We start from the raw sequence: 27736 nt of genomic DNA on the forward strand, positions 1-27736 counted from the left end.
GTTTTGCAGCCTTGGGCAAAGAGTACCATAGAGCTCCCCATGTGTCAAATCCAGCTGAACTAACTGTTTAATCTTCTTTAAATATGAGGCATATGATCGCTCCGGAAGATCAATGATTGCTTTAAAACAGGGGTGGGCTTCAAAAATTTTAGCAAGGGGTTCTCTACTCAGTTGCTGGGTGGGTGTGGGCATGGTGGGCGTGGCCTAGTCGTCCTCCTGCACCATGGCGGGCGGGGGGCGTTTTTGCTCTCCCTGGGCTCCAGAGGCTTTTCTCGAGCCTCCAGAAGGGCAAAAACGGCCTCCCCAGGCTCCAGGAGGCCCTCTGGAGACCATAAATGGCCCCATTTCTGGCCTTCCTGAGCCTCTGGTAGGGCCGTTTTTCGCCCTCCCCAAAGCTTCGCATGCGCCCTGCACTTACCTACATACAAAACGGCCTGCGTGGGGACTCCTGGGAAGGTGGGCGGGAGTAGGGCGGTATATAAATCTAATAAAACAAACAAACAAACAAACAAAACAAGAGCTTCTGGGAAGACCGGCCAGGACACACATCTCTCTTCCAATACTTCACTATTGCCTTTCAGCATTCTAGAATTCTAGAACAATAGGGTTGGAAGGAATCTTGAAGTCCTCTAGTCCAACTCCCTCAAGCAGGAGACCTTATACGATTCTGAACAAATGGCTGTGCAATCTCTTCTAGAAAAGCTCCAGTGATGAAGCCCTCAGAATTTATGAAGGTAAGCCGTTCCACTGGTGAAGTTTCTCCTTAGTTTTAGGTTGCTTCTCTCCTTGATTAGTTTTCGTCCATTGCTTCTTATATTATTTATTTATTTTATATTGGTTCGATTTATATGCCGCCCTTCTCCGGAGACTCAGGACGGCTTACAATGCGTTAAGCAATAGCCTTCATACTTTTGTATATACCTGCTTAGTAGGCCTTTCGGCCCCCACTAAGCGGTGTCCTTTTTTATACAAAGTCATCTTATTGCCCCCACAATCCGGGTCCTCATTTTACCCACCTCAGAAGGATGGAAGGCTGAGTCAACCTTGAGCCTGGTGAGATTTGAACTTGCAGTAATTGCAGGCAGCTGATGCTACTTAACAGCACTTTTGTCTGCTGTGCAACCAAGGCTCTTGTCTTGCCTTCAGGTGTTTTGGAAAATAGATTGGGCTCCTCTTCTTTGTGGCAGCCCCTCAAATATTGGAAGAGTGCTATCATGTCACCCCTAGTCCTTCTTTTCATTAGACTAGACATATGCAATTCCTGGCAATCTCTGGCAACAACGAATAACAGAGTTGGAAGGGGCCTTGGAGGTCTTCTAGTCCAGTCCCCTGCTCAAGCAGGAGATCCTATGCCATTTCAGACAAATGGCTGCCCAGTCTCTTCTTAAAACCCTCCAGTGTTGGAGCACCCACAACTTCTGGAGACAGGCCATTCCACTGACTAATTGTTCTCAATGCCAGGAAAGTTCTCCTATGCTTTAGGTTGTGTATTTGGGAGGGGGGGAAGGAGGGCTTGAGTGTTGGTATAACAGAAAAGTAAAGCAGATTTTTTAAAATTTAAATTTAGGAAAGCAATCAATACAAAACACCAAATTACATTTAAAAATAAAGCCACAATTAAACAGAACAATCCTAAAACTTCAAAAAAAAAAAAAAAGAACCAGACCTCACTTTCCCCAAAACAATCTGATAAATGATAAATTAAAAACCACCAGTTTGCTAGAGAAAATCTTAGAGGAGGGGGTGTCCACTAGCCCACATAAATTTCTCAAGTAACCGACCAGCCTAGAGGAAATATTTTTTTAACAGATTAACAGATGAACAGAGTTGGAAGGGACCTTATAGGTCACCTAGTCCAATCCCCCGCTCAAGCAGGAGACCCTACACCATTTCTGACAAACAGCAGCCCAATCTTTTCTTGAAAGTCTCAAGTGATGAAGCTCCCACAACTTCCGAAGGCAACTTCTGTTCCATTGGTTGATTGTTCTCACTGACAGAAAGTTCCTCCTCATTTCTAGGTTGAATTTCTCCTTGGTCAGTTTCCATCCATTATGCCTTGTCTGGACTTCAGGTGCTTTTTTATTTTTATTATTATTATTATTATTATTATTATTATTATTATTATTATTATTATTATTATTATTATTATTATTATTATTATTATTTATTGAATTTATATACCGCCCTACTCCCGAAGGACTCAGGGCGGTGAGCAGCCAAAAGATAAAATACACATAATACAAACGTTAAAAAACCATTTAAAATACAATTAAATAATTTGGCCCAGAAAACAAATTTAAAACACCCCAATTTATAAGACAAATTTAAAATTTAAAAAACAGTTTAAAAGAAAAGTTAGGCCAGGCCAGCCTGCTGAAATAGGAATGTTTTGAGGACACGGCGGAAAGCGCGCAGATCCGGGATCCTCCATATCTCTGGGGGGAGCTCGTTCCAGATGGCGGGTGCCCCCACAGAGAAGGCTGTCCCCCTGGGGGCCGCCAGTCAACATTGTTTGACCGACGGCACCCTGAGAAGCCCCTCTCTATGGGAGCGTACTGGTCGGTGAGAGGCTACTGGTGGCAGAATGCGGTCTCGTAAATACCCCGGTCCTAAACCATAGAGCGCTCTAAAGGTGATAACCAAAACCTTGAAGCACACCCAGAAGACCACCGGGCGCCAGCGCAGCTCACGCAGGAGGGGGGGTAACATGGGAGCACCACGTCGCTCCCATAACCACCGGTGCGGCCGCATTCTGGACCAGCTGGAGCCTCCGGGTGCTCCTCAAGGGGAGCCCGATGTAGAGAGCATTGCAGTAGTCCAGGTGGGAAGTGACGAGGGCATGAGTGACCGTATTTAACGAGTCCCGATCCAGAAAGGGACACAACTGGCTTTGAAAAACAGGTTGACCCCCTCCTCTCTGTGGCAGCCCCTCAAGTATTGAATATTGACCCAGGGTTAATTTCCTTCCTCCCATTCTTTGCCTCAAATCCAGCAGAACCAAGATCTTCATCTTCTTTTAAAAAGCGGGGGATAGGATTAAATAAAGAAATGAAACCCCTGCTGGCTGAGATCACTGCTGCTCAGGATGGGCTGGCTCTGGGCATTGCTTACTGACATTCATTTATTTAGATGTGTTTTATTCTTCCTCTATTATTTTTATAAATAACTCAAGGCAGCAAACATACCACATACACCTTTCTCCTCACAACAACAACCCTATGAGGTGGGATGGGCTGAGAGAGAGAGAGTGCCGTTGGCCCAAAGTCACCCAGCTGGCATTCATGGCTAAGGCAGGACTTGAACTCATGGTCTCCAGGTTTCTACCTTGGTGCCTTAATCATCAGACCAAACTTTTTCTTGCTTTTGGAAATGCAAGGTCACTCATCACCCACCAACTCTTTTTCTTGGTTTAAAAGGACTCAATTTCTTTTCCAACATACTTTAACAAGAAGAGCAGCAAACTTTCAGGAAATCAATACTACAGTCTACTCATTTTCTTTTGTAATCATCCGTTTGAGCAGAAAGCTCTGTTGAGAGGTTCTATATTTTAACACTCCATAATATCAGCTATACAGAATAACAAAGTTGGAAGGGACCCTGGAGGTCTTCTAGTCCAACCCTCTGCTCAAGCAGGAGACCCTATACTGTTGGGAGGCATATCCATCTGGTTCAGTTCCAAGCCAGGAGAGAGACACTGGAAACATGGAGGCTGATTGGAAAGATGATTTAATGAAACAGAACCACATGAGTTCTGGGCAGCTGACCACATAGGGTTGAGAGTGAGGGGTATTTATACCCTCTCTTGGGCTTTGAACTTGAGCTTCCTGTTCCTGTGCAAGAACATGTATTCTGTTGGCTGTTGTCAGACTCCAATGGGGCCATGTACAAATCAGGGGCGGGTTCTAAAATTTTTTACTACCGGTTCTGTGGGTGTGGTTTATTTTGTGGGCATGGCTTGATGGTCATGTGACAATTCTTAGGATTTAGCAGAGCTACTGGTCTACCAGGCTTTTAACTGCTTGCAGAGCTGTACCAGTCTACCCATTTATTTTTGCAGGCACCAGTCTACTCATGTATTTTTGCAGGGACTGGTCTACCCATTTATTTTTGCAAGCACCGGTCTACCACAAAACTGCCTTTTACCACTGATCAGCTGTAGGGCAGCCCTTTGAAGCCTTGCGGGAAGAGTTTAAACAGTTTTTTCTTATAGTCCATCAGCTGGGACTCAGCAGGCAGCAATAGATTGGAGGTGGGGCCAAATAAAAGGTAAGAATAACGCGGGGGGAGGGGAAGGCGGGGAGGGGGCAGAACCGGTTCGGTGACATCATATCATCACCGCTACCGGCTCGGAGGAACCAGGCCAAACTGGGAGGAACCCACCACTGGTACAAATCCTAGGAGTTTGTCTGAGCTCCCAGGTTTGGTTAAAGCTTGGCTGATGCAATGTCCTTAGGAGATTGTGGAATGTAGTGAGTTCTGCTGCTAGTGGGTTAATCCTATTATGTCCTGGAGGGCCATGTCTTAATCCCATCATCCTGGAACTGGAGGTCTTTTGTGTTGTAGATAGGATGGCCCAGTCTTTCTTAATATCTGCTGGGGGCTATTAAGAAAGGTGGGATCTGTCTCTTTCTGCCTCCAAGAGCATGTTTCTCCATTCTTCTCTAGGAAGTTAGCATCCACCCCTTTCCTAGAAGAATGAATGGAGAAGCATGTTTTTAAAGACAAAGCTCCCACCTTCCTGACCCCACCCTTTTGTTAATGGGCCAGAGGCAGAAACTCAATCTTTGTCAATGGACCTTCATCTGCAACACAATAGCAACAGAAACTAACACAATGGGACCCATCTAGACAGAAACTCACCACATGGCACCTGGGAAGATTACATCAGCCAGCAAGGCTAGCTAAGACCCCCACCCCCTGGGAGTCTGAAAACCAATCAGGATACTCATTCAGGGCCCCAGGAAGTTCAAAGCCAGAGAAAGCATAAAACCTGGGGACTCGCTGTATCTCGCCCCTTTTCTGTTCAGGAACTCAAATATTTTCGGAAATATTAAAAAGGCAGAATATATTTCCCTGGATGAGAAATGGAGAAACATGTTTTAAAGACAAAGCAGCTTCCTGCCTCCCCCCACCTTTGTCAATGGACCATCATCTGCAACACAATAGGACCCATCTAGCAACAGAAACTCACCACATGACACCTGAGAAGATTACATCAGCCAGCAAGGCTGACTAAGACCCCCACCCCCTGGGAGTCTGACAACCAAACAGAATACCCTTCCTGTGCCCCAGGAAGTTCAGAGCCAGAGGGGGCATAAAACCAAGGCACGCTCAGCATCTTGCCCTTTTTCTGTTCAGGAACTCAAACCATGTGATCCCGTCCACCATTAAACCATCTTTCCAAGCAGTCTCCATGTTTCCAGTGTCTTTTTCCCCACTTGGAGCTGAACCCAGAAGGATATTTCTTCCTACACTTCCTTTAGGGAAATATAATATTCTGCCTTTTTACTATTTCTCAAAATATTTCATTCTTCTAGGAGAGGGGGGGGGTCTTCCCTCAATACCATTCCAGACAAATTGCTGTCGAATCCTTTCTTGAATACCTCCAGTGATGGAGCACCCACAACTTCTGGAGACAAGTTGTTGCACTGGTTAATTGTTCTCACTGGAGCAATTTCTCCTTATTTCTAGCTTGGTTCTCACTTTGATAATTTTCCATCCATTGCTTCTTGTTCTGCCTTCAGGTGCTTTGGAGAATAGCTTGACTCCCTCTTCCTTGTGGCAGCCCCTCAAATATTGCTATCATATCACCTCCACCTCCTAGAGACAAAGAGCTTGACTTTTGGGAGATGGCTGCATGCACAATCTTTCCCATGATCCCAAATTTAAAAACAAAACAAAACAAACTAGAACTTGTGGGATTTATAGCACTTAAATTTGGGGTTATTTGTCAGAACCATCACATTGGGTGTAAAATCTAGAGAGGCTGCAAAATTTTTCTTTTTCTACACTGCCATCTAGCGGTTCTGTCAATTTATACAGTCCAGGTCTATGAGCCACCAAACAGAGCCTGATATGCATAAACTAGATGCCTTCTGAGTGAGGGATTTTGTTTGCAGCCTGAGGACCAAACAGAGTTTACCCAAAATGCACATCTGCATTTATATGGGTTGTCCACTGGTGACCATCCAAGCCACTATTTCTTAAACTTGGGAACTTTAAGATGTGTGGACTTCAACTCCCATAATTCCCCAGACAGCACAGAGAATTCCACTCTGTCATGGGCTGGCTGGAGATTTCTGGGAGTTGAAGTCCACACATCTTAAAGTTGTCAAGTTTGAGAAAACACTGCTCTAAGCTATAGCTGAGAGGCATAATATTCTACAGTTTTGCAAGTTCTACAGACCATGAGTTCTAGTCCTGCCTTGGGTATGAAAGCCACCTGGGTGACTTTGGGCCAATCACCAGGAGACTGTAAGTTCTAGTCCAACCTTAGGCATAAAAGCCAGTTGAGTAACTTTGGCCGAGTCAGTCGGTCTCAGCCCAACCTGTACTTCACAGGGTTGCAGTTACGGGGAGAGGAATGAGTATTAGGATTGTTCTGTAGGAAGTTAGCACTCACCCCTCTCCTAGGAAAATGAGATATTTTAGGAAATATTAAAAGGACAGAATATTTCCCCTAAAAGGGAGGCAGAAATTCAGCCCCCACCCAACCTTTGTCAATGGGCATTAAGGCCTGGGCCAATCTATTCTACATAACAAAGATCTACTTCCTTCAAGCAGAGCCATAATAGCCCTTTCATTACATCATCACCCAGCAAGATTCAACCAAGATTCCCTCCCCCCCTCTCTCTCCCTCCCTCCCTCCCTCTCTCCCTCTCTCTCTCCCTCCCTCCCTCCCTCCCTCCCTCTCTCTCTCTCTCTCTCTCTCTCTCTCTCTCTCTCTCACCCATGTGCTCTTTTTTGCCCAGGACCTCAAAACCATGTGGTCCTGTCCACCATTGAAACCATCTTTCCAAACAGCCTCCATGTTTCCAGTGTCTTTCTCCCCACTTGGCACTGAACCCAGATGGACATTTCTTCCCACAGTTCGCTGCCTTGAGTTATTAATAAAAATAATAATAAAGGTAGGGAATAAATAAATTGTAAATATTATCTCTCTATGACACAGCAAAGCAGATGAGAAGGCACTATTTTTATTCTTCTTTGGGAAGTGGGCAATTACAGAAAACGATTTCCTTGAGGGAGTTAACACTTAGCTCCAACTTGGGGGAGGGAGGGGTTTGAGCTTGCTAACCTTCCGATATATTGAGCAGCCTACCCGGCCATCATCTCAGCATGAATGTACTTCCAAAGGCACTATTTAGCATCAAGCATCAAATCTAATACCTCTCTTCCCCCAACAAAAGACAAATCCAGCCAGGAATAACACAGCAGAAAGCTGGGCATTGTATAAGACAGAGAACAATTGCTTTTCCACGTTTCTAATGATAAGAAATCCAAGCCTTCTTCATTTCTTTTTACATTTTTTATTATTATTATTATTGACAGTATACACAGCAAACGAGATGACCATGATGGATTTCGTATCCCAAATCACTAGTCGAAAACCTCCCAAACGTTTAGGACTGCGTGATGTATTGGCGAATTATGCGAGCAGATCCCAGTAAGGTGCCTTCTGCAGCTGACCAGTGGTGATCTTATCAGCACCAATTGTTTATAAGTGCTTGCCTAGGTTTTTAGGCACAGCACCCAGTGTGCCAAGTACCACTGGAACTACCAGAGTCTCTGCAGTTCAATTCTCGAGTCCTGATATCTGGTGACTTTTTCAAGTTGTTTCTCGTCGATTCTGCTGTCACCAGGTATGGCAATGTCAACGATCCACACTTTTTTCTTCTCCACAATCGTGATATCCGGGGTATTGTGTTCCAAAACTTTGTCAGTCTGTATTCGGAAGTCAAAGTTTTGGAACACTATTATTATTATTATTATTATTATTATTATTATTATTATTATTATTATTATTATTATTATTATTATTATTTAATCTTTAGTGAAATTCACAGTCTTTGAGGCTGGTTAATAGCTCAGCAGCTCGAGTCCTAACCAAGGACCTAGGAACTGTTAAGGTATCGTCGGAGGATGTAAGCTGTTCCGAGTAAGGTGGTTTTTTGTAGAGTCAAAATGTTCAAGTCCGGCAAATTTAGAATTTCTAAATAGCGGGGTAGCCCTTTGGGTATTGCTCCAAGGGCTCCAATTACAATCGGGACAACACACGATTTCTTTTTCGACAGTCGCTCAACTTCAATTTGCAAATCCCGGTACTTTGTGATTTTTTCTTGCTGCTTATCTTCAATCCGTGCATCACCAGGTATTGCAATATCAATGAACCATACTTTTTTCTTTTCAACTATTGCTATGTCAGGTGTGTTGTATCAGGTGCCAGTCAGTCTGAATTCTGAAGTCCCACAAGATCTTGAGTTTCTCATTCTCTAAAACTTTCTCAGCCTGATGTTCCCAGTTGTTGTTGTTGTTGTTGTTATGATTATTATTATTATTTACTTTATTCATTAAACATGAAACTCAGTCAACTGAACATTCAAAAATGCATCACAAATACCATTGACTGGTGCTAATGCTTGATACGGGTTGCTGCCAGCATCCTAGGTATCAACCAAGTACCTGCTTAAGATGTTCGATGTTCCAAGTAGCACAGTTTTTTGTAGTTCCACTGGTGTTATTGCAAGAAGCTGCAATTTTGTTGATGTATCTTATAAAATTCTTGGACACGGTACCAAGTGCCCCGATGACAATGGGTATCATTGTTACATGTTTCATCCATAGCCGTGTAGTTTCGATGGCCAGGTCGTGGTATTTCATGATTTTTTCCAGTTCTTTTTCTTCAACTCTGGCATCTCCTGGTACCGCAATATCAATAAATTGTACATTTCGGTTTTCAACAACTGTGATATCTGGTGTGTTGTGTTCCAAGTGACGATCTGTCTGTATTCGAAAGTCCCACAAGATCTTCATCTTCTCATTTTCTATAACTTTTTCCACTTTATGTTCCCATGACTTTTTGGATACAGGTAAGTCGTATTTTTTACATAATGACCAGTGGATTAATTTAGCAACCCGGTCATGTCTAGCTTTGTAATCAGTTTGTGCGATTTTGATGCATTCACATATTAAATGTAAAACAGTTTCGACTTTGTTGTTGCAAAGTCGGCAGTTTGGATTGTCAGTGGATTTTTGTATCTTTGCTTTCGTGGCATTAGTTTGTAGTGCTTGTTCTTGAGCAGCGAGTATTAAACCTTCCGTTTCTTTCTTGATGGTTCCCATCTTAAGCCATGCCCATGTAAAGTGGTTATCACATTTTCTTTCAATGTTTTTCAAGTGCTGTCCATGCAAAGCTTTGGTTTTCCATCTATTTAATCTGTCATCCAGCTGTTTTTCCTTATATTCTGCCTTTGTTTCTGTTGTTTTTATAATGTTCTCTGTTTTCACAGCCTGCAGCAATTTTTCTGTACTTTGGTTCACATAATCATTCAAACTTCATTTTTCTTCTTCTACAGTTTGATGGATTTGCAATAGTCCTCTGCCCCCTATCTTTCATGGCAGGTACAACCTGTCGATGTCACTTCATAGATGTAAAGCATGGTACATATTCAAAAGTTTGCACATTTTCCAGTCCAAGTTTTCCAGTTCAGCCAAAGTCCAGTTGATGATTCCTGCTGAGTAGCGTTTCACTGGAACTGCCCATGTATTAATGCCTCTAATTATATTTCCAGCATTCAGCTTTGATTTTAATATTTTGCAGACCCTCCTGATGTATTCCTTTTGCGTTGACTCTTTGACTTTTCCATTCAAGATGTTATCTGCTTCCAATACGCCTAGGTATTTGTAACCATCATCCTTTGCTAATGCTTTTACTATGTTTCCATTTCCCAGTTCTATTCCTTCTATTTTTTTCATTTTTCCATTCTGCATGGATAATATAGCACATTTTTCAAGTCCAAACTTCATTTTGATGTTTCTGCTGAACAGTTGAACTGTGTTGAGTATTAATTTAAATTCAGTGGGGCTTTTTGCATACATTTTTAAGTCATCCATGTATAGTAGATGGTTTATCTTGCCATGTTGGCTTGAGATTTGGTATCCCAATTTTGTGTTTCATAGGATTATTGTCAATGGAATTAATGCAATGTTGAACAGTAGTGGTGAAAGTGAGTCCCCCTGGAAGATTCCTCATCTGATGTTGACTTCACCAATGTTCTCCCCATTTTCAGTTAGAATTGTTTTCCATTTTTGCATATTTGCTTTCAAAAATGTACAAATATTTTTGCTGATTTCAAAGTTTTCCAGACAGGTGTTAATCCAGCTGTGGGGTAATGAGTCAAATGCCTTCTTGTAATCAATCCATGCCATATTTAAATTTGTTTTTCTTCATTTTGCATTTTTTAGTACCATTTTGTCATTGAGCAGCTGATCTTTTGTTCCTCTTGATTTTTTATAATTTCCTTTTTGTTCTACTGGATACAAATTGTTTTCCATCAGATGATTGAATACTGAATTTGCCAGTATTCTTATAAAAAGTTTGAATGTTGTTGGCAGACAAGTAATTGGGCGATAGTTGCTTGGCTCTGTTCCCTTTTCTGGATCTTTCATTATCAAATATGTTCAGCCAGCTGTTAACCATTCTTCACTTGTTGCATTTTGAAGCATTTGATCAAATTGAGTGGCCATGCGATAATGGAGGCTGGTCAGGCGTTTTAGCCAGTATCCATGCAGTTCGCCCAGACCAGGTGCACTCCAGTTCTTGACTTTCTTTGCTTGTTTTGCAATCATGTCAGTTGTTATTGCAATATTTTCCATTTTGTTTCATGTTGTTTGTTGTTGAATATATTATTATTATTATTATTATTATTATTATTATTATTATTATTATTATTATTATTATTATTATTATTATTATTTGACTCTGAGGCTCATTTAGAATGAGGAAGCGTTCATCCTCAAGGCTGCGGTAAGGGACTTTTAGGCAGCCAAAAAAGCCAATACAATCCTAAATTGTATTAACAGAGGGATACAATCAAGATCAAGTGAGGTACTAGTACCACTCTATAAAGCCCTAGTAAGACCACACCTAGAGTACTGCATGCAGTTTTGGTCACCACCCTATAAAAAAGATGTTGAGACTCTAGAAAAAGTGCAGAGAAGAGCAACCAGGATGATTAGGGGACTGGAGGCTAAAACATACGATCAGTGGTGGGTTGCCCCCGGTTCGGACTGGTTCGCAAGAACCAGTAGTAAAACCAGCGGGAGGCTCCATCCACCGACCCGACATCATCAGGATACTTCTGCGCATGCGCAGAAGCACATGCGTAGCCCCGTTGCGAACCGGTAGTAAAGGTAAGTAGACCCTACCCCTGTATACGTTGAATGGTTACAGGAACTGGGCATGGCTAGTCTAGTGAAGAGAAGGACCAGGGGAGACAGGATACCAGTCTTCCAGTATTTGAGGGGCTGCCACAGAGAGAAGGGGTCAAGCTATTTTCCAAAGCATCTGAAGGCCAGACAAGGAATAATGGATGGAAACTGATCAAGGAGAGAGTCAACTTGGAAATAAGGAGAAATTTCCTGACAGTGAGAACAATCAACCAATGGAACAGAAGTTGCCTTCGGAAGTTGTGGGAGCTTCATCACTTGAGACTTTCAAGAAAAGATTGGACTGCCATTTGTCAGAAATGGTGTGGTCTCCTGCTTAGGTGAGGGGTTGGACTAGATGACCTATAAGGTCATCTGTTAATCTGTAGGGATTGAAAAGCTTAGGAGAAATGCTCCATTTGAGTCTTGCCTTCAAGAACTAGGGATTGTTATCTAGCATTTTGGGTTCCATTTTTTGCAAACCAGCTGTCAGCATTCCAAGTAATGCCCCCAAAGAAAACACAACTCCAAGGCAAGTAGATTCCTCAAGGAATGATTTACTGGATAGTTCTTGTTGACACAACTGGTGAAAACTGACCCTGAAGGTTCCTGCAGTTTTCACCTAATTAAAAAGTAAAATTTCCCCTTCCCCCAAATCATCAGTCGCATTGGTGCTGGCCGGTTGCTTGGTTACTTCACTCCTCCTCTCCCCAGCCACCTGTTGGAATGTCCTTGGTTCCCACAGGAAAAACTTTGTTTTGACTATAAACCCCCGGTTAGCTATTTTCCCCCCTCCCTGTCCCGTCTTCTTCCCTGGGCCAACCCTGAAGCCTCCAAGATAGCCTCAGCCAGGTTCGCTTCAGGGTTGACACCAGCTGGTAAATGTTACTTCTTCTAAAGAGACAGAGGCCCAATAGGTGTAGGCTGAGATTTCCCCATAGTCACATGATCAAAATTCAGATGCTTGTCAACTGTTTCATATTTATGAGGGGAGCGGTGTCCCAGGGTCATGTGATCCCCTTTTGTGACCTTCTCACCAGCAAAGTCAACGGGGAAGCCAGATTCACTTAACTTCCATATTACCAACTTATCAACGGCAGTGATTCACTAAACAACTGTGGCAAGAAAAGTTATAAAATGGGGCAAAACTCACTTCACAAATGTCTCACTTTTGGGCTAAATTGAGGACTGCCTGTATTTATGAACATCCTCAATCACTGAGCACAGCTCATTTTGTTTGTAGGCATCTCTCATAAGGATCATCATTTCAGCACCTACAGTAATGGCCAAAATTGTAGAAACCTTTTGGGAAAGTGTATTTTTGAGGTTTGATGGCTAATAACACCACTTTTTTTGGACTTTCAAGATAATCATATTCCACTGCTGGAATGGCCTGGGAATAGCCCAGACCTTCACCCAATTGAAAATCTGTGGAGCTGACTAAAACTTGTTAGTCATAAGCGACCCAGCAATAAAACCCAGTTAATAGAAGCAATCATTCAATCTTGGTTTCACATTATAACAGCTGCAGAACTAAAAGACTTGGTTCACTCCATGGGAAGATGTTTTAAGGCTGTAATTCATGCTAAAGGCTACCCAACTAAGTATTAGCTGACATGGTGATAATGTTTGTATATCTCGTTTTTTCTATGGTGATAATTTTTGTATATCTCATTTTTCTACATGTTTCACTTTTCTTCTTTATACTGTAACTGCTATTCTAATAGCAAATCCTTCATAAAAGTTATTACATTACTTTCTTGATTAAATTACCTTTCCATTGATATATAATTTTATGGGACTACTCCCCCCAAAAAAAAAAGTGGTGTTATTAGCTAGTTTTACAAAATACACTTTTCCCAAAAGATTTTAAGTAATTAAAATCTATTGGGACCCAGGAAGTGTGCCTTCTCTATAACAACAAAAGCACTTTTTTCAAAAAGCGAATGGACTGTTTTTTCCTTGAGAAAGAAGATGTTTTTCCTCAAAAAAAAAAAAAAAAAAACCCAGTCCAGTTGCCTTTTGAAAAAGTACATTTTGAGACAACTATGACCTGGATGACTGAGAATCTCCACAGACTTCTCTGTTGCAGAGATGTTTTGGAACAAAATCCTCCTGAAATCTATATGACTCCAAAATTCCCCTAACATATGTGTTATGTCAACTTTGCCCCCCACCCACCCACTGATGCTTCCTCAGAATAATTCTTAGAAAGCCTACTGTATTTCTGATAGGATGAGGTTGCTCTTTTATTAGGAATAAATGTAACTCAGTCAGAAAATCTGGAAATCTATTAACAGTCAACCATTTTATTTTATTTTTTAAAAAAGGCCTTCTGCAGTGCTTGATTCCTAAAATGGAACGACTTAAAAGAATAACAGAGTTAGAAGGGATCTTTGAGATCTTCTAGTCCAACCCCCTGTTCAGGCAGGAGACCCTGTATCATTCTGGACAAATGACTGTCTAATTTCTTCTTGGAAACCTCCAGTGATGGAGCACCCACAACTTCTGAAGACAAACTGTTCCACTGGTTTATTGTTCTCACTGTCAGGAAATTTCTCCTTGGTTCTAGGTTGGTTCTCTCCTTGATTTGTTACCATCCATTACTTCATATCCTGCCCGGTTTGGAGAATAGGTTGATCCCCTCTTCTCTGTGGAAGTTCTTTAGATATCAGAACACTGTTATCATGTCACCCCTAGTCCTTCTCTTCACTAGACTAGCCATGCCCAATTCCTGCAACCGTTCCTTATATGTTTTAGCCTCCAGTCTCCTAATCATCTTTGTTGCTCTTCTCTGCACTCTTTCTAGAGCCTCAACATCTTTTTTTATACCGTGGCAACAAAAACTGGGTGCAGTATTCCAAGTGTGGCCTTACCAAGGCATTATTAAGTGGTATTAACAATTCACGTGACCTTAATTTCATCTTGCATATAAATAAAACAAAGAATGCATAAACTTTGAATCTTCACTCCTGCACAGTTCCAGGACCCTTTTCACCTTAAGAAGAAGCACTAAAGGTTTTTTTAATAAAAGGCTAAAGCTGCACATTAATGTAAATATATATATATATTTCCTGTTTCTTATGGGCACTTAAAGCCGATCTACCTTCCCTGCGGAAGATTCTGAGTTTAAAAAACAAAACACTTCAGTAGGGCTGATGCTTTCAAAAATTATTGTAGTATGTTGTATTGTGTCTCCATTTCTTACCTTCGTTTTTAGTGAGTATTTATGATTATGTAGCAAATTACTTTTTCTGCTGCATTTATATTTGGAAGTCACAATGGAAGTTTCCAGTTAAGGGGGATTTTATGCCACTTATGGCAGGAGATGAATGATATTAGAACTAGAAAGAAAAAGTCCAGTTACTAAGGAGACATTAGGATGTCCTGACTATTTTAAAAGATATACAGTACGTTCAGAGGTGGGATTCAGACCGGTTCGGGTGAACAGAATGTTAATTTTAATCTGGTTTGCCGAACCAGTAGTTACAAGGACTGGCTGACCCCACCCACCCCAACCCTCCCAGGAGTCTCCACGTGGCCCATTTTGGATACGAGGTAAGTGCAGGGACAGCACAAAGGCTCTGGGAGGGTGAAAAACAGGCCCACCAGAAGTGCAGAAACGGGCCCGTTTCCAGCCTCCGGTGCCCAGGGGAGGCCGTTTTCACCCTCCTGGAGGCTCAACGAAAGCCTCCGGAGCCTCGGAAGGATGAAAATGTTCCCCCCTCCCCCCACCGTGGTGCAGGAGGCCAAGTAGGCCATGCCACCATGGCCACGCTGACCCAGCAACCGGACAGCAAACCAGTTATTAAATTTTTCAATCCCACCCCTAAGTACGTTGTATATTGCAACTAAATGATTTTATCTAACAACCCCATATGTTCTCTTGCCACATACAGGTAGTCCTCAACATATGACTGCAATTGGGGAGCAGAATTTCTGTTGCTAAGTGAGTCTCACTGGATTTTTACAACCTTTTTTTTTTTTTTTTGCCATGGCTGTTAAGCAAACCACTGCAGTTCAATGAAAAGAGCCTTGGTGGTGCAGCGGACTAAAACTGCAGTTAAAGTAGCACTTAACTGCCATCTGCCTGCAATTACTGCGAGTTCAATTCTCACCAGGGTCAAGGTTGACTCAGCCTTCCATCCTTCCGAGGTAGGTAAAATGAGGACCCAGATTGTGGGGGCAATAAGCTGACTTTGTATAAAATAAAACACCACTCAGGGGGGGTCAAAAAGCCCTACTAAGCAGGTATATACAAAAGTATGAAGGCTATTGCTTAATGCATTGTAAGCCGCCCTGAGTCTCCGGAGAAGGGCGGCATATAAATCGAACTAATAAAATAAATAAAATAAAAATCATACAGTCATTAAGCGAATCCAGAGCGAGGAATCTATTCCATTTTGACAAGCAGAAGTGAAGAATTTCTTCATGCCTCAATTTTGAATTTGATCAAAGCTCTGGTAATGTTGGGTGTCCCTTTGATGATCTGCAGAGGCTTAAAACCATAGAAAAAAAAATATACTGATGTGTTTATCGATCCATAGAGGAGCACTAGCGGGGTACAATCAGCTCACAACTCAAAAATACACTAAAGCTGCAATCCCATTAATTTCCTGAAAAGAATTATATTGACCCACAGAGCGACTTACTTTGGAGTAGACATTTATAGAATTTATAGACACTATGAATTAAAACCAATTTGCTAGGTTTTATAAAAAAAAATAATACAATATGGTAAAATGAATAAAGTATCCACTTGCTTGGGAAATCCCCAACCTTCTGCAAGAATAGAATAGAATAGAATAGAATAGAATAGAATAGAATAGAATAGAATAGAATAGAATAGAATAGAATAGAATAGAATAGAATAGAATTTATGTTGCATACAACTCTCAAAGGGTCTCCACCTCTAATATAAACATAAACATGACAAGATAAATCAATCAATCAATACAAAATTATGCATGTACCCACATATATTTACATAATTTGCCTCCAGAAGTTGTGAATGCTCCAACACTGGAAGTTTTTAAGATGAGGTTGGACAACCATTTGTCTGAAGTGGTATAGGTTTCCTGCCTAAGCAGAGAGTTGGACTAGAAGACCTCCAAGGTCCCTAACAACTCTATTATTCTATTCTGTTCTGTTCTGTTCTGTTCTGTCCTGTCCTGTCCTGTCCTATCCTATCCTATCCTATCCTATCCTATCCTATCCTATCCTATCTTATTCCATTCCATTCCATTCCAATCCAATCCAATCCAATCCAATCCAATCCAATCCAATCCAATCCAATCCAATCCAATCCAATCCAATCTAATCTAATCTATTCTATATGACACAGAGAAACAGCACAGTCTAGTTTGATATATACATGTACATGGTGAGAGAAACAAATCTTGCGAGTTTACCAGATGGATGGCCTAAGGAACAAAGCTGTTACAGAATCTGGTAGTCCTGCTAGAAATACTTTGAAACCTCCTCCCAGAGTAGTAGTATTTCGCTTAAGACTACTGGGAACAGAATATCCATTGTTAAGCAGAAGCGGTTAAAAGTCCCAAAGGTGCATTTTTCAAAAGGCAACTGGACTTTGTTTTTCCCTGAAGACATTTTTCTTCTCATCCAAGAAGCTTCTTCAGTTCCGAAGCTTTTTCAGTTCAGTCAGAAGTGAAGCAGCTTCTTGGATGAGAAGTGAAACATCTTCAAAGAAAAACCAGAAAGTCCAGTTGCCTTTTGAAAAAAGCACCTTTGGGACAACCATGACCTGGATGACTAAGAATCTCCATAGACATTGAATTGCACCAGATTTTGTGATCTTTATTGCCAGAGTGGTTAAGTGAATCTGTAGTTGTTAAGCGAATCATGCAGTTGTTAAACGAATACGGCTTCCCTCATTGACTTCGCTTGTCGAAAGCTGGCTGGGAAGGTTGCAAATGGAGAGCACAGGTCCCTGGGATTCTGCAACTGTTGTTAACCACATGCAGGTTACAAAATGCCTGAATTTGGATCTTGGGGATGCTGCGGTGGTCACCAGTGTGAGGACCAGTTAGTCGTAAGTCACTTTTTCAGTGCCATTGTAACTTGGAACAATTGCTAAACAAATAGTTGCCAGTCGGAGACCACCTGTACTTCAAGTTCACAAACTAGTGTGGTAAACTCACAAGATCCGGTTTTCTCATCATAAGCATATAGGACTAAACTGTGTTGTTTCTTGTAATGTTATTTCTCTGTGTCATATAATATATGTTGGTCTATATATAATTTTGTATTTACCCTGTTTCCCCGAAAATAAGACATCCCCTGATAATAATCCCAATCGGGCTTTTGAGCGCATGCACTAAAATAAGCCCTCCCCCTGAAAATAAGCCCTCCCCAAAAATATTTAAAGGCAGAGCTGGAAATCAGGTAAGACAGCAAGAGGAGCCCCGTCTTGCTCCACGTGCCCCAAAATAATAAGACCTCCTTGAAAATAAGGCCAAGTGCTTATTTCAAGGTTCAAAAAAATATAGGACAGGGTCTTATTTTCGGGGAAACATGGTACTTATTTATTGATTTATCTATTGATTTATCTTGTTATATCTATGTAGTGTAAAATTGGAGGTGGTGACCCTTTAAGAGAGAGATGGCTAACCTTTTCTAGACTGAGAGCCCAAAGCACGCATGCTCACGCATCCAAACCCCCAAAATGCAATGCGTACACAGCTGTCGTGCAGCCCCCCTGCCCCCTGGGGCATGAGCGCTAAAGGTGGGTTTCAGAGGTTCTGACCAGTTCTGGAGAACCGGTAGCGGAAATTTTGAGTAGTTCGGAGAACCAGCAAATACCACCTCTGGCTGGCCCCAGAGTGGGGGTGAGAATGGAGACTTTGCAATATCCTTCCCCTGGAGTGGGGAGGGAATGGAGATTTTACAGTATCCTTCCCCTGGAGTGGGGTGGGAATGGAGATTTTACAGTATTTATTATTTATTTTATTATTTATATTTCTATGCCGCCCACTCTCCGAGGACTCTGGGCGGCTTACACCAAAGAACAATATACTAAATAGCATATTGCACCCAACAGTCTGGGTCCTCATTTTACCCATCTCGGAAGGATGGAAGGCTTGAGCCGGTGAGATTTGATCTGCTGATCTGCTGAACTAGCAGTCAGCTGAAGTAGCTGCAGTACTGCACTCTAACCACTGTGCCACCTTGGTATCCTTCCCTGCCACGCCCACCAAGCCACACCCACAGAACCAGTAGTAATAATTTTTGAAACCCACCACTGATGCGCACCTCTCCCCTGCGCGCATATGTGTGCCCCCCACATGTGCCCTGCCTCCCACGCGTACGTGGCAGGGACCCGAAGACCAGCTGGCTGGGCGGGAGGCATGTGCGCATGCGTGGTGGAGCTGAACTGGGGCGACTACTCGCGTGCCATCAGAGAGGGTGCTGGGTGCCACCTCTGGCACGTGTGCCATAGGTTCGCCATCATGGCTTTAAGAGCTGGATGCAACAACATTTCATTTTTAATGTATGCCAATTAGTGTACATTGAAAGTACACTAAAGTTATTCTGTTCTAGAGCAGAAAATTCAGTTCTTGAGACTCCAGGGAGAAGTCTGCAAGGAGATTATATCATTGTTGTTCATTCCAAACCATCCCGTCTTGGCAACCACGGAATTAAAAGTGACGCTTGCCCTCAAATAATGTTACACTTTCGGTAGATGAAGTTGCTTTCCTGAATGAAGTCTACCTTTCCTGGCAAATAGAAAGGATGTTGGGGGGGGAGAAATAAATAAAAACTCCACTGAACCTGGAGAATTTAAAATGCCATTCAGAACGTTCAAAATTGCCCTGTCGAAGAATTTGTTCACCAGTCAACCTTTATAAGCACACAAACATAGATATATTTTTCCTGCCCTACTCCGGGGAAATCAAGAGGAACACAAACTCTTCACAGTGTAGTAAAGGCTGCCATAGCCTGGAGATAAATACTGCAAATAGATGTAATGCACTCTGCACATAAACACAAACAACTGAATTAGGATAAAGAAAACAAATTAGGGTGTCGTGTCTGGCAGCCTCTCAGAAGAAATCCCGATTTAGGCAAACAAGACTCATTAATGGAATTTATGCCACTAGTTTTCCCCAAAAAGCTGACAGGTTGATTAATGTCTGTAGTTGACTGGGTTCTATTGATAACAGACATGCACACATTACTATGCAAAATCAGCTGCCCAGATCTTTACATTAATCAGCCTCCTGATAAAGCTTTGAGTCCGTTGTCCATTGAACCAAATCTCTTTTGTACTTCTATAACTATCTGGTTTGGTACAGCAACCAAACAGGACAGGTACAGACTCCAACAGGTAGTTAAGACCTGGGGTGGGCTTCAAAAATTTTAGCAAGGGGTTCTCTGCCCAGTTGCTGGGTGGGCATGGCTATGGTGGGCGTGGCCTAGTCAGCCTCCTGCACCACAGTGGGGGGTGTTTTTGCCCTCCCTGGACTCCGGAGGCTTTCTTCAAGCCTCTGGAAGGGCAAAAACGGCCTCCCCAGGCTCCGGAGGCCCTCTGGAGGCTGGAAACAGGCCCATTTCTGGTCTTCCCGAACTTCTGGTAAGCCCATTTGTCACTGCACAGAATCTTAGCTAGAGGTTCTCCCGAACCCCTGCGAACCCTCAGCAGTCCACCCCTGGTTAAGACTGCAGAAAAAACAGTTGCAACCAGCCTGCCTGCAATTGAGGACCTGTATATTGCATGACTCAGAAGGAGGACTGAGAAGATATCTGCATCCTGGACATAAAGTGTTCCAACTGCCTCCCTTTTGTGATGGCACAATAGGGCATTGCATGCCAAAACAACTAGACACAGAGACATTTATTTTTTCTCGTGTCACAACTCTGCTGAACACCTAATTCCCACAGTACGGTCTTATGTCTAAGCATATTTACCCATGAAGGATGGCTGTATTACTATTATCCTTCTCATCTTTTCTACCACCTTCTCTTATTGGTGTCATTATTATGATTATTATTACTCTGTTGTTTTGCATGTACAATGAGAGCTTCTGCACTAGAGACTAATTCTTTCCTAGTCATACACGGCCCAATAAAGTATTCTGTTCTGTTCTGTTCTGTTCTGTTCTTATTCTAATTTCCATTCCTCTCTTCTCTTCTCTTCTCTTCTCATCTCATCTCATCTAATTTCCATTCCTCTATCCTGTTCCGTTCTGTTCTTATTCTTATTCTTATTCTTATTCTAATTTCCATTCCTCTCTTCTCTTCTCTTCTCATATAGTTTCCATTCCTCTATTCTATTCTATTCTATTCTATTCTATTCTATTCTATTCTATTCTATTCTATTCTATTCTATTCTATTCTACTCTACTCTACTCTACTCTACTCTACTCTACTCTATTCTATTCTATTCTATTCTATTCTATTCTAGTGTTGTTTCTGTGGCTGACATCAAGAACCAGCAGAAATCTTTCTCAGCCTTGCTTGTCAAGAGGCTTTTTCCTAAAGATGTCAGAGAGCAAATATATATACTGAAAATGATAGAGAGCAGCTATAGCTCAGCGGTAGAAGATCTGCTTTGAAGGAGAAGCTGTTGCTTGACACACACACACACCCTAATATCTCCAGGTGAAGGTGAACCTATTCCTGCCTGGAACACTGACAATCAACAGCAGGTTGAGTTCACACATTGGGCCAAGTCATTTCATAATGGATTAAGTTCACAGGAATTCTGAACCGAACCCTTTGAAACGTCTAAAACAAGGTTCACGGCACAGCATGATGTATGAAATCCACCATTTGATCTGTTCAACAAAGCGTGGCAATAGGACACTTTAACCTGGTCTAGATGAACGTTACTGAACCAGCTAGGTAGACTTGATTTTGCATGAAGCATCTTATGTTCCTCTGCTCAGCGCCCTGCACAGTTGGTCCTTTCTAAATCTGAATCTTTCTGGTATGTGGTTTTGTTCCTAGAATAGGAATCATTTGCTTTACTATGTTTACAAAATGTCAGCTGGGTGGGATTCATTCACTAGGCTGGAGTTTATTTAAGAAAGCAAAGCACATTTGGGCTCAGCCTTTTTTTTTAAATATAAATTTTACTAAAAGTTTTAAAGAGAACATAAACACGAATATAAATTAATAAGAGAGGGAAAGACGGCAGGGCAGGAAAAAAAGGGAAGGGAAGGGAAGGGAAGGGAAGGAAGGGAAGGGAAGGAAGGGAAGGGGAAAGGGAAAAAGAGAAGGGGAAAGGAAAGGAAAGGAAAGGAAAGGAAAGGAAAGGAAAGGAAGGGAAGGGAAGGGAAGGGAAGGGAAGGGAAGGGAAGGGAAGGAAGGGAAGGGGAAAGGGAAAAAGAGAAGGGGGAAAGAAAGGAAAGGAAGGGAAGGGAAGGGGGAAGGAAAGGAAAGGAAAGGATAGGATAGGATAGGATAGGATAGGATAGGATAGGATAGGATAGGATAGGATAGGATAGGATAGGATAGGATAGGGGGGGGAAAAGAATAAAAAGCAACAGGAAGAAAACTTCTGATTTCCTTTGCAAAAATGCAAGTTGTTTACAAAATTATATTTTACAGTACTTTATGACTATAATAAAACATACACTTTTTCTATTGTTCATGTTTTCTAATCATCAAAAGCCACAGGTCATAAATGCATTTTTTTTTGTTTCATACAAAAATTCTATAGTTTCCAGTCAGCCATAAATGTAAATGTTGTTTTTTTCTAATCAGAGAAGGACATTGTCACATGATTGATGGATTTTATTTTATTTCTTAATCAATTTGCCATTCTTTGAGGAAGGAAGGAAGGAAGGAAGGAAGGAAGGAAGGAAGGAAGGAAGGAAGGAAGGAAGGAAGGAAGGAAGGAAGGAAAAAGGGAGGGAGGGAGGGAGGAGGGAGGAGGGAAGGAAGGGAGGAAAAAGGGAGGAAGGGAGGAAGGAAGGTTATATTATGATTATACACAGGGGCAATTCCAAAAGAAAACCAATGGGAGGGAGAGTTTTAAATCTCCCATTGGGACACGATGATTCCCATCCAAATTCTAACATATTGCAGTGATGCAAGTTTCAAACATTATTCCGAAGTCCATTGCATCTCAGATTTTGCTGTGTTTATTTTTTGATGCGGATACAGACTCCTTAAAAAGAGGCCCTATTTTAAAGAACAGCAGAAAGCCGCTGGGTTGATTTGAAGTCCAAAGTTTACATTGCAAACCTCTCCCGAGCTTCGCCGCCCTGCTAGATGTTTTTAATCTAGCGATCTATCTTAACATAAAAGTCAACCTTCCCAGGTTCAGCTGCTTTCTCCGTCGGTTGGAATCTAAATCTTCAGAGCTCCCAGTCCACCTTGCTAGTCATGTTGAGTCAGAAACCTGGAAATTTATTCATCTATCGGATTTATTACCTGCCTCAGTCCCAAGACTTTGGGCAGTTTATAGGCATAAAGGCATAAAAGCAAAGCCTCCATGGTAAACATTAAAATTAAATAGCTGTAAAAGAATAGGTGCTGCCACACACACACAAAAAACAACCCCTATAATTCTCCCTTCTGTGTACTTCATGGGAATGAGGGATTAGCAGGAGTTTCTCCCAGGTCAAATAAGTGAGTGAGGTTGATTTTGGTTTGAGAAAACTGGCTTGGGACTTATGCTGGGATTTATGTGAAAAAAACAGCAGCTTGAATTCATTTATTCACCGAATTTATTTAAACAGTTTATATCAGCACCAGGGGTGGGTTCTAAATTTTTTTACTACCAGTTCTGTGGGCGTGGCTTATTTTGTGGGCATGGCTTGATGGTCATATGACAATTATTTAGGATTTAGCAGAGGTACTGGTCTACCAGGCTTTTAACTGCTTGCACAGCTGTACCGGTCTATCCATTTATTTTTTGCAGGCACTGGTCTACCCATTTATTTTTGCAGACACTGATCTACTCATGTATTTCTGCAGGCACTGGTCTACTCATTTGTTTTCTTTTAACACTGATCAGCTTTGAAGCCCCGCGCAAGAGTTTAAACAGTTTTTTTCCCTCTAGCCATCAGCTGGGACTCAGGAGAAGGGCGGCATATAAATTAAAGCAAAAAAAAAAAAGATTGGGGGTGGGGCCAAATAAAAGGTAAGAATAACGCGGGGGGGAGCAGGGGGTGGGGGCAGAACTGGTTCGGTGACATCATATCATCACTGCTACCGGCTCGGGAGAACCGGGCTGAACCAGGAGAAACCCACCACTGATCAGCACCCATCTTGGTACTGTGATTCTGGATGGGTAATAATAGCACTTAGACTTATATACCACTTCACAGTGCTTTACAGCCCTCTCTAAGCGGTTTCCAGAGTCAGCCTATTGCCCCCAACAATCTGGGTCCTCATTTTACCCACCTTGGAAAGATGGAAGGCTGAGTCAACCTTGAGCCTGGTGGGATTTGATCTGCCAAACTGCTGGCAGCCAGCAGGCAGCAGAAGTAGCCTGCAATACTGCACTCTAACCACTGCGCCACCGCGGCTCATAATAAGAAATTAAAATCAGAAAGCAATAGTGCTACTACCTTTTTTCTTTGTTTTCTATTTTCTCTTATTTCCTTTCTTTCTTCATTATCTTTCTTTTTTATTTCCTTTTCTTTTTTTTTAATTTTACTGACTTGATATTAGTTTGTACAAGTAGTCCTCGTATAACAACCACGATTGAGCCCAACATCTTGGTTGCTAAGTGAGACTTTAAGTGAATTTTGCCCCATCTTACGACCTTTCTTGCCACAATTGTTAAGCGAAACCCTGCAGTTTCTTAAGTTCTTAAGTTACATGATTCTTAAGTGAACCTGGCTTCCCACTGTTTTTGCTTGCAAAAGTTTATCCCAGGACCCCAGGACACTGCAACCGTCATAATATGAATCAATTGCCAAGCATTCAAATTTTGATCACACTACCATGGGATTGCTGCTACAGTCATCATAATATGTGAAAAATAGCCATAAGTCACATTTTTCAGTGCCATTGTAACTTTGAACAGTCACTAAACAATCAGTTGTAAGTCAAGGACTACCTGTAATAGTTTTTATCTTCCTTTTAATCTGTCTGTCTTTCTGTCTGTCTGTCTGTCTGTCTGTATCTATCTACCTACCTACCTACCTACCTACCTACCTACCTACCTACCTACCTACCTATCTATCTATCTATCTATCTATCTATCTAATTTCTCTCTCTCTCTCTCTCTCTCTCTCTCTTTATATATATATATATATTAAAAAATCCTACCGGTTCTGTGGGCGTGGCTTGTTGGGGGGAGGTCATGTGACTGGGTGGACATGGTCAACTCGACATCACTCACATCGAGGGGCTCTTCACCAGCCCCTCCCCTTCCAGCCACTCCTTGTCGCAAATGGCAGGAAAACGGGGAGGGGAGTATCCCTGCCTACCATCCTTCCCTCAGTCTGTGCTGAGCTTGAGGAAAGGATGACAGGCAGGAAAATCCCTTTCTCCATTTTCTTGCCTTTCACAAAAACGGCTCCATTCCAGCTGTTCCCCACGTCCCCCTCCCTCCTGGGGACTACCTTAAAGGGACAGGCTGCAGCAGCTCCGTTCTGAATGGAGGGAGAAAAGTTAGCATTCTCTCTGCTGCATTTAACATTGAATTCTGTGGAATATCGAGCGGCCAGAAGAGGTGACTGGTGACCGGCCAGGAGTGGGTGGGGCCAATGAGGGGTGATTACTACCGGTTTGCCCGAACCGATCTAACCGGTCAGATTTCACTCCTGATACATATATACAAGAGCCTTGATGGTACAGTGGTCTAAGCACCCTGTTATTAACACAGCTGCCTGCAATTACTGCTGGTTCGAATCTCTCCAAGGCTCAAGGTTGACTCAGCCTTCCATCCTTTCTAAGGTAGGTGAAATGAGGACCCAGTTTGTGGGGGCAATAAGCTGACTATATACATATTTACATACACATATACATATATACACATCTATCTATCTACCTATCTATAGATATCTATAGATATACCCTGTTTCCCCCAAAACAAGACAACCCCTGATAATAAGCCCAATCGGGCTTTTGAACGCATGGCAATAAGGCCAAGCGCTTATTTCAGGGTTCAAAAAAATATAAGACAGGGTCTTATTTTGGGGAAAACACGGTAGAGGTATTTAGAGATAGAGATAGAGATAGAGATATATAGATGGAGGGAAAGGAAGTGAAAAAATTAATGATGATCTTTACATGTGCTGCACATGCAACAAATATAAAAAAGGGTAAAAGTTCAGTTGTATAGTTGTAACTAGCATTTTGACTTTTACACACACACACGTACACACAAATACACATGACCCACAGAGAGCTCCATTTTGTACCTCATCAGTTTCTCTCCAGCAAAATGGGAGTAAAGGGCATTTCTTTGATGTTTTTACAATGTTTTCCCCTTATTGTAATTAGGGAAGGATAACAAAGATAAAACTGGTATGTTGGTACTGGTACAATTAAAAACAAAGATATGTGATCAAATCAAATTTTTAAAACTTTAAAAAGGAGAAAATCTTTAAAAGTCCTGTGTAACTTTATTATGCAAGTAGCCGAATCTTTTAACATGCTATTAAATTTGGACCCTCAGGAAACCTGCTAAATCTTTTCACTTCTACAACATAAGGACATTTCAACCATCATTAAAGAGCCTCTTGAATCCACTGTTTGACATTTGGAGTGTTTTCTTTTTACTTTTATGAGGTGATTCTCTCAGCCAATCTTTAGGCTCAACCGTTCTTCATAAAATGTCAAATTCCGTATTTTTAGAATGTAATTCAATGTCACATTTATACCAGTAAGAACTATTTTTCTCCCTTAAAATATTTTTTTGTTGCCATTTTAAGGGTTATCAAGATTGTTACAGCCCAGGGGTAGGGTTATCAGTGTCTGTGAAGGATTCTCAGCCATCCAGGTCATAGTTGTCTCAAAGGTGCTTTTTCAAAAGGCAAATGGACTGATTATTTTTTTCCCCTTGAGGAAGAAAAAGAAGACATTTTGCTTCTCATCCAAGAAGCTTCATCTGTTCTGGCAGGATGGTGGGAGCAATGGAAGGATGAGTTCTGAAGGGGGGCAGAGGTGGGGTTCAAAAATTTTAGCAAGGGGTTCTCTGCCCGGTTGCTGGGTGGGCGTGGCCATGGTGGGTGTGGACTAGTCGGCCTCCTGCACCACGGCGAGGGGGGGCATTTTTGCCGTCCCCGGGCTCCGGAGTCTTTTCTCGAGCCTCCAGGAGGGTAAAAACAGCCTCCCCAGGCTCCAGAGGCCGTCTGGGCCTTCCAGAACTTTCAGTAGGTCTGTTTTTCATCCTCTCTGAGTTTCCGCACATGCCCTACACTTACCCTATCCAAAACAGGCTGTGTGGGGACTCCTGGGAGGGGCAGGTTGGGCGGGGCCAGCCAGGAGTGGGATTTGGGGGTTCTCCAAACTGCACAGAATCTTAGCTAGAGGTTCTCCCAAACCCTGCGAACCCCCAGCAGCCCACCCCTGAAAGTAGGGTTGGAAGGATCTGGTCATTAGCACTCTCCCTGAGAGCTCTTGACACCACTTGAGGGTTTACCTGTGGTGTCAGAGTCACCTGTATCAAAGTGCAAATGGGGGTGGGGGTCTTCTTGGAACTGCTGACAGGATTGTGTGGTAGACAGAAAATAGGTGGTGTCTTATCTGTCCCCCTCTGTTAAAAGAGGGCTGCTCAATCTTAGCATAAATGGCCTCTTTTATCTTTCAACCCCCTCCCCATCCTGTCAGAATTAATCCTTCTATCGCCCCTACCCACCAGAACCGATGAAGCTTCTTGGATAAGAAGCGAAATGTCTTCTTCTTCCTCAAGGAAAAGACATAGTCCAGTTGCCTTTGGAAAAAGCACCTGTGAGACGATTATCAGTGTCTTTTGTGCCTACAAAGATTTACACCTGGATGGTTGTACCGGCCTTTTGTCCATAAAGTACAACAATATTTATGCAGCATTCTCTCAAAATTCCAAGTATGTTCATCATAGGACCTGTCAAAGTTTGAAGAGGATGTTATAATGCAACTCTTAATAATCCAGTGATTTGACTGTCAGGATTAACTCTAGCTAAGTGTTCCTCAGTCATGGCAACTTGAAGATGTGTAGTCTTCAACTCCCAGAATTCTCCAGCCAGCTACTGGGGGGGAGGGGGGGAGGGAGGGAGGAAAGAAGGAAGGAAGGAAGGAAGGAAGGAAGGAGGGAGGGAGGGAGGGAGGGAGGGAGGGAAGGATGGATGTGTTGGAAGAAATATCCATCTGGGTTCAGCTCCAAATGAGGAAAAAGACACTGGAA

General features: G+C 42.3%; 1 long non-coding RNA gene across 2 annotated transcripts in view; it reads left to right on the forward strand.

The window, feature by feature from the left end:
• The first annotated feature begins 684 nt into the window (after positions 1 to 684).
• Positions 685 to 27736, forward strand: part of LOC148116988 (uncharacterized) — a 131790-nt gene continuing 104738 nt past the window's right edge. For both annotated transcript variants that reach the window (XR_015731624.1, XR_015731623.1), the window contains exon 1: positions 685 to 734. This is a non-coding gene — a long non-coding RNA (uncharacterized LOC148116988). The remainder of the gene's footprint in view (positions 735 to 27736) is intronic.

This window comes from Pantherophis guttatus, chromosome 1 (genome assembly GCF_059756535.1).
Source record: "Pantherophis guttatus breed Tessera chromosome 1, ASM5975653v1, whole genome shotgun sequence".
Lineage (NCBI taxonomy): Eukaryota > Metazoa > Chordata > Lepidosauria > Squamata > Colubridae > Pantherophis > Pantherophis guttatus.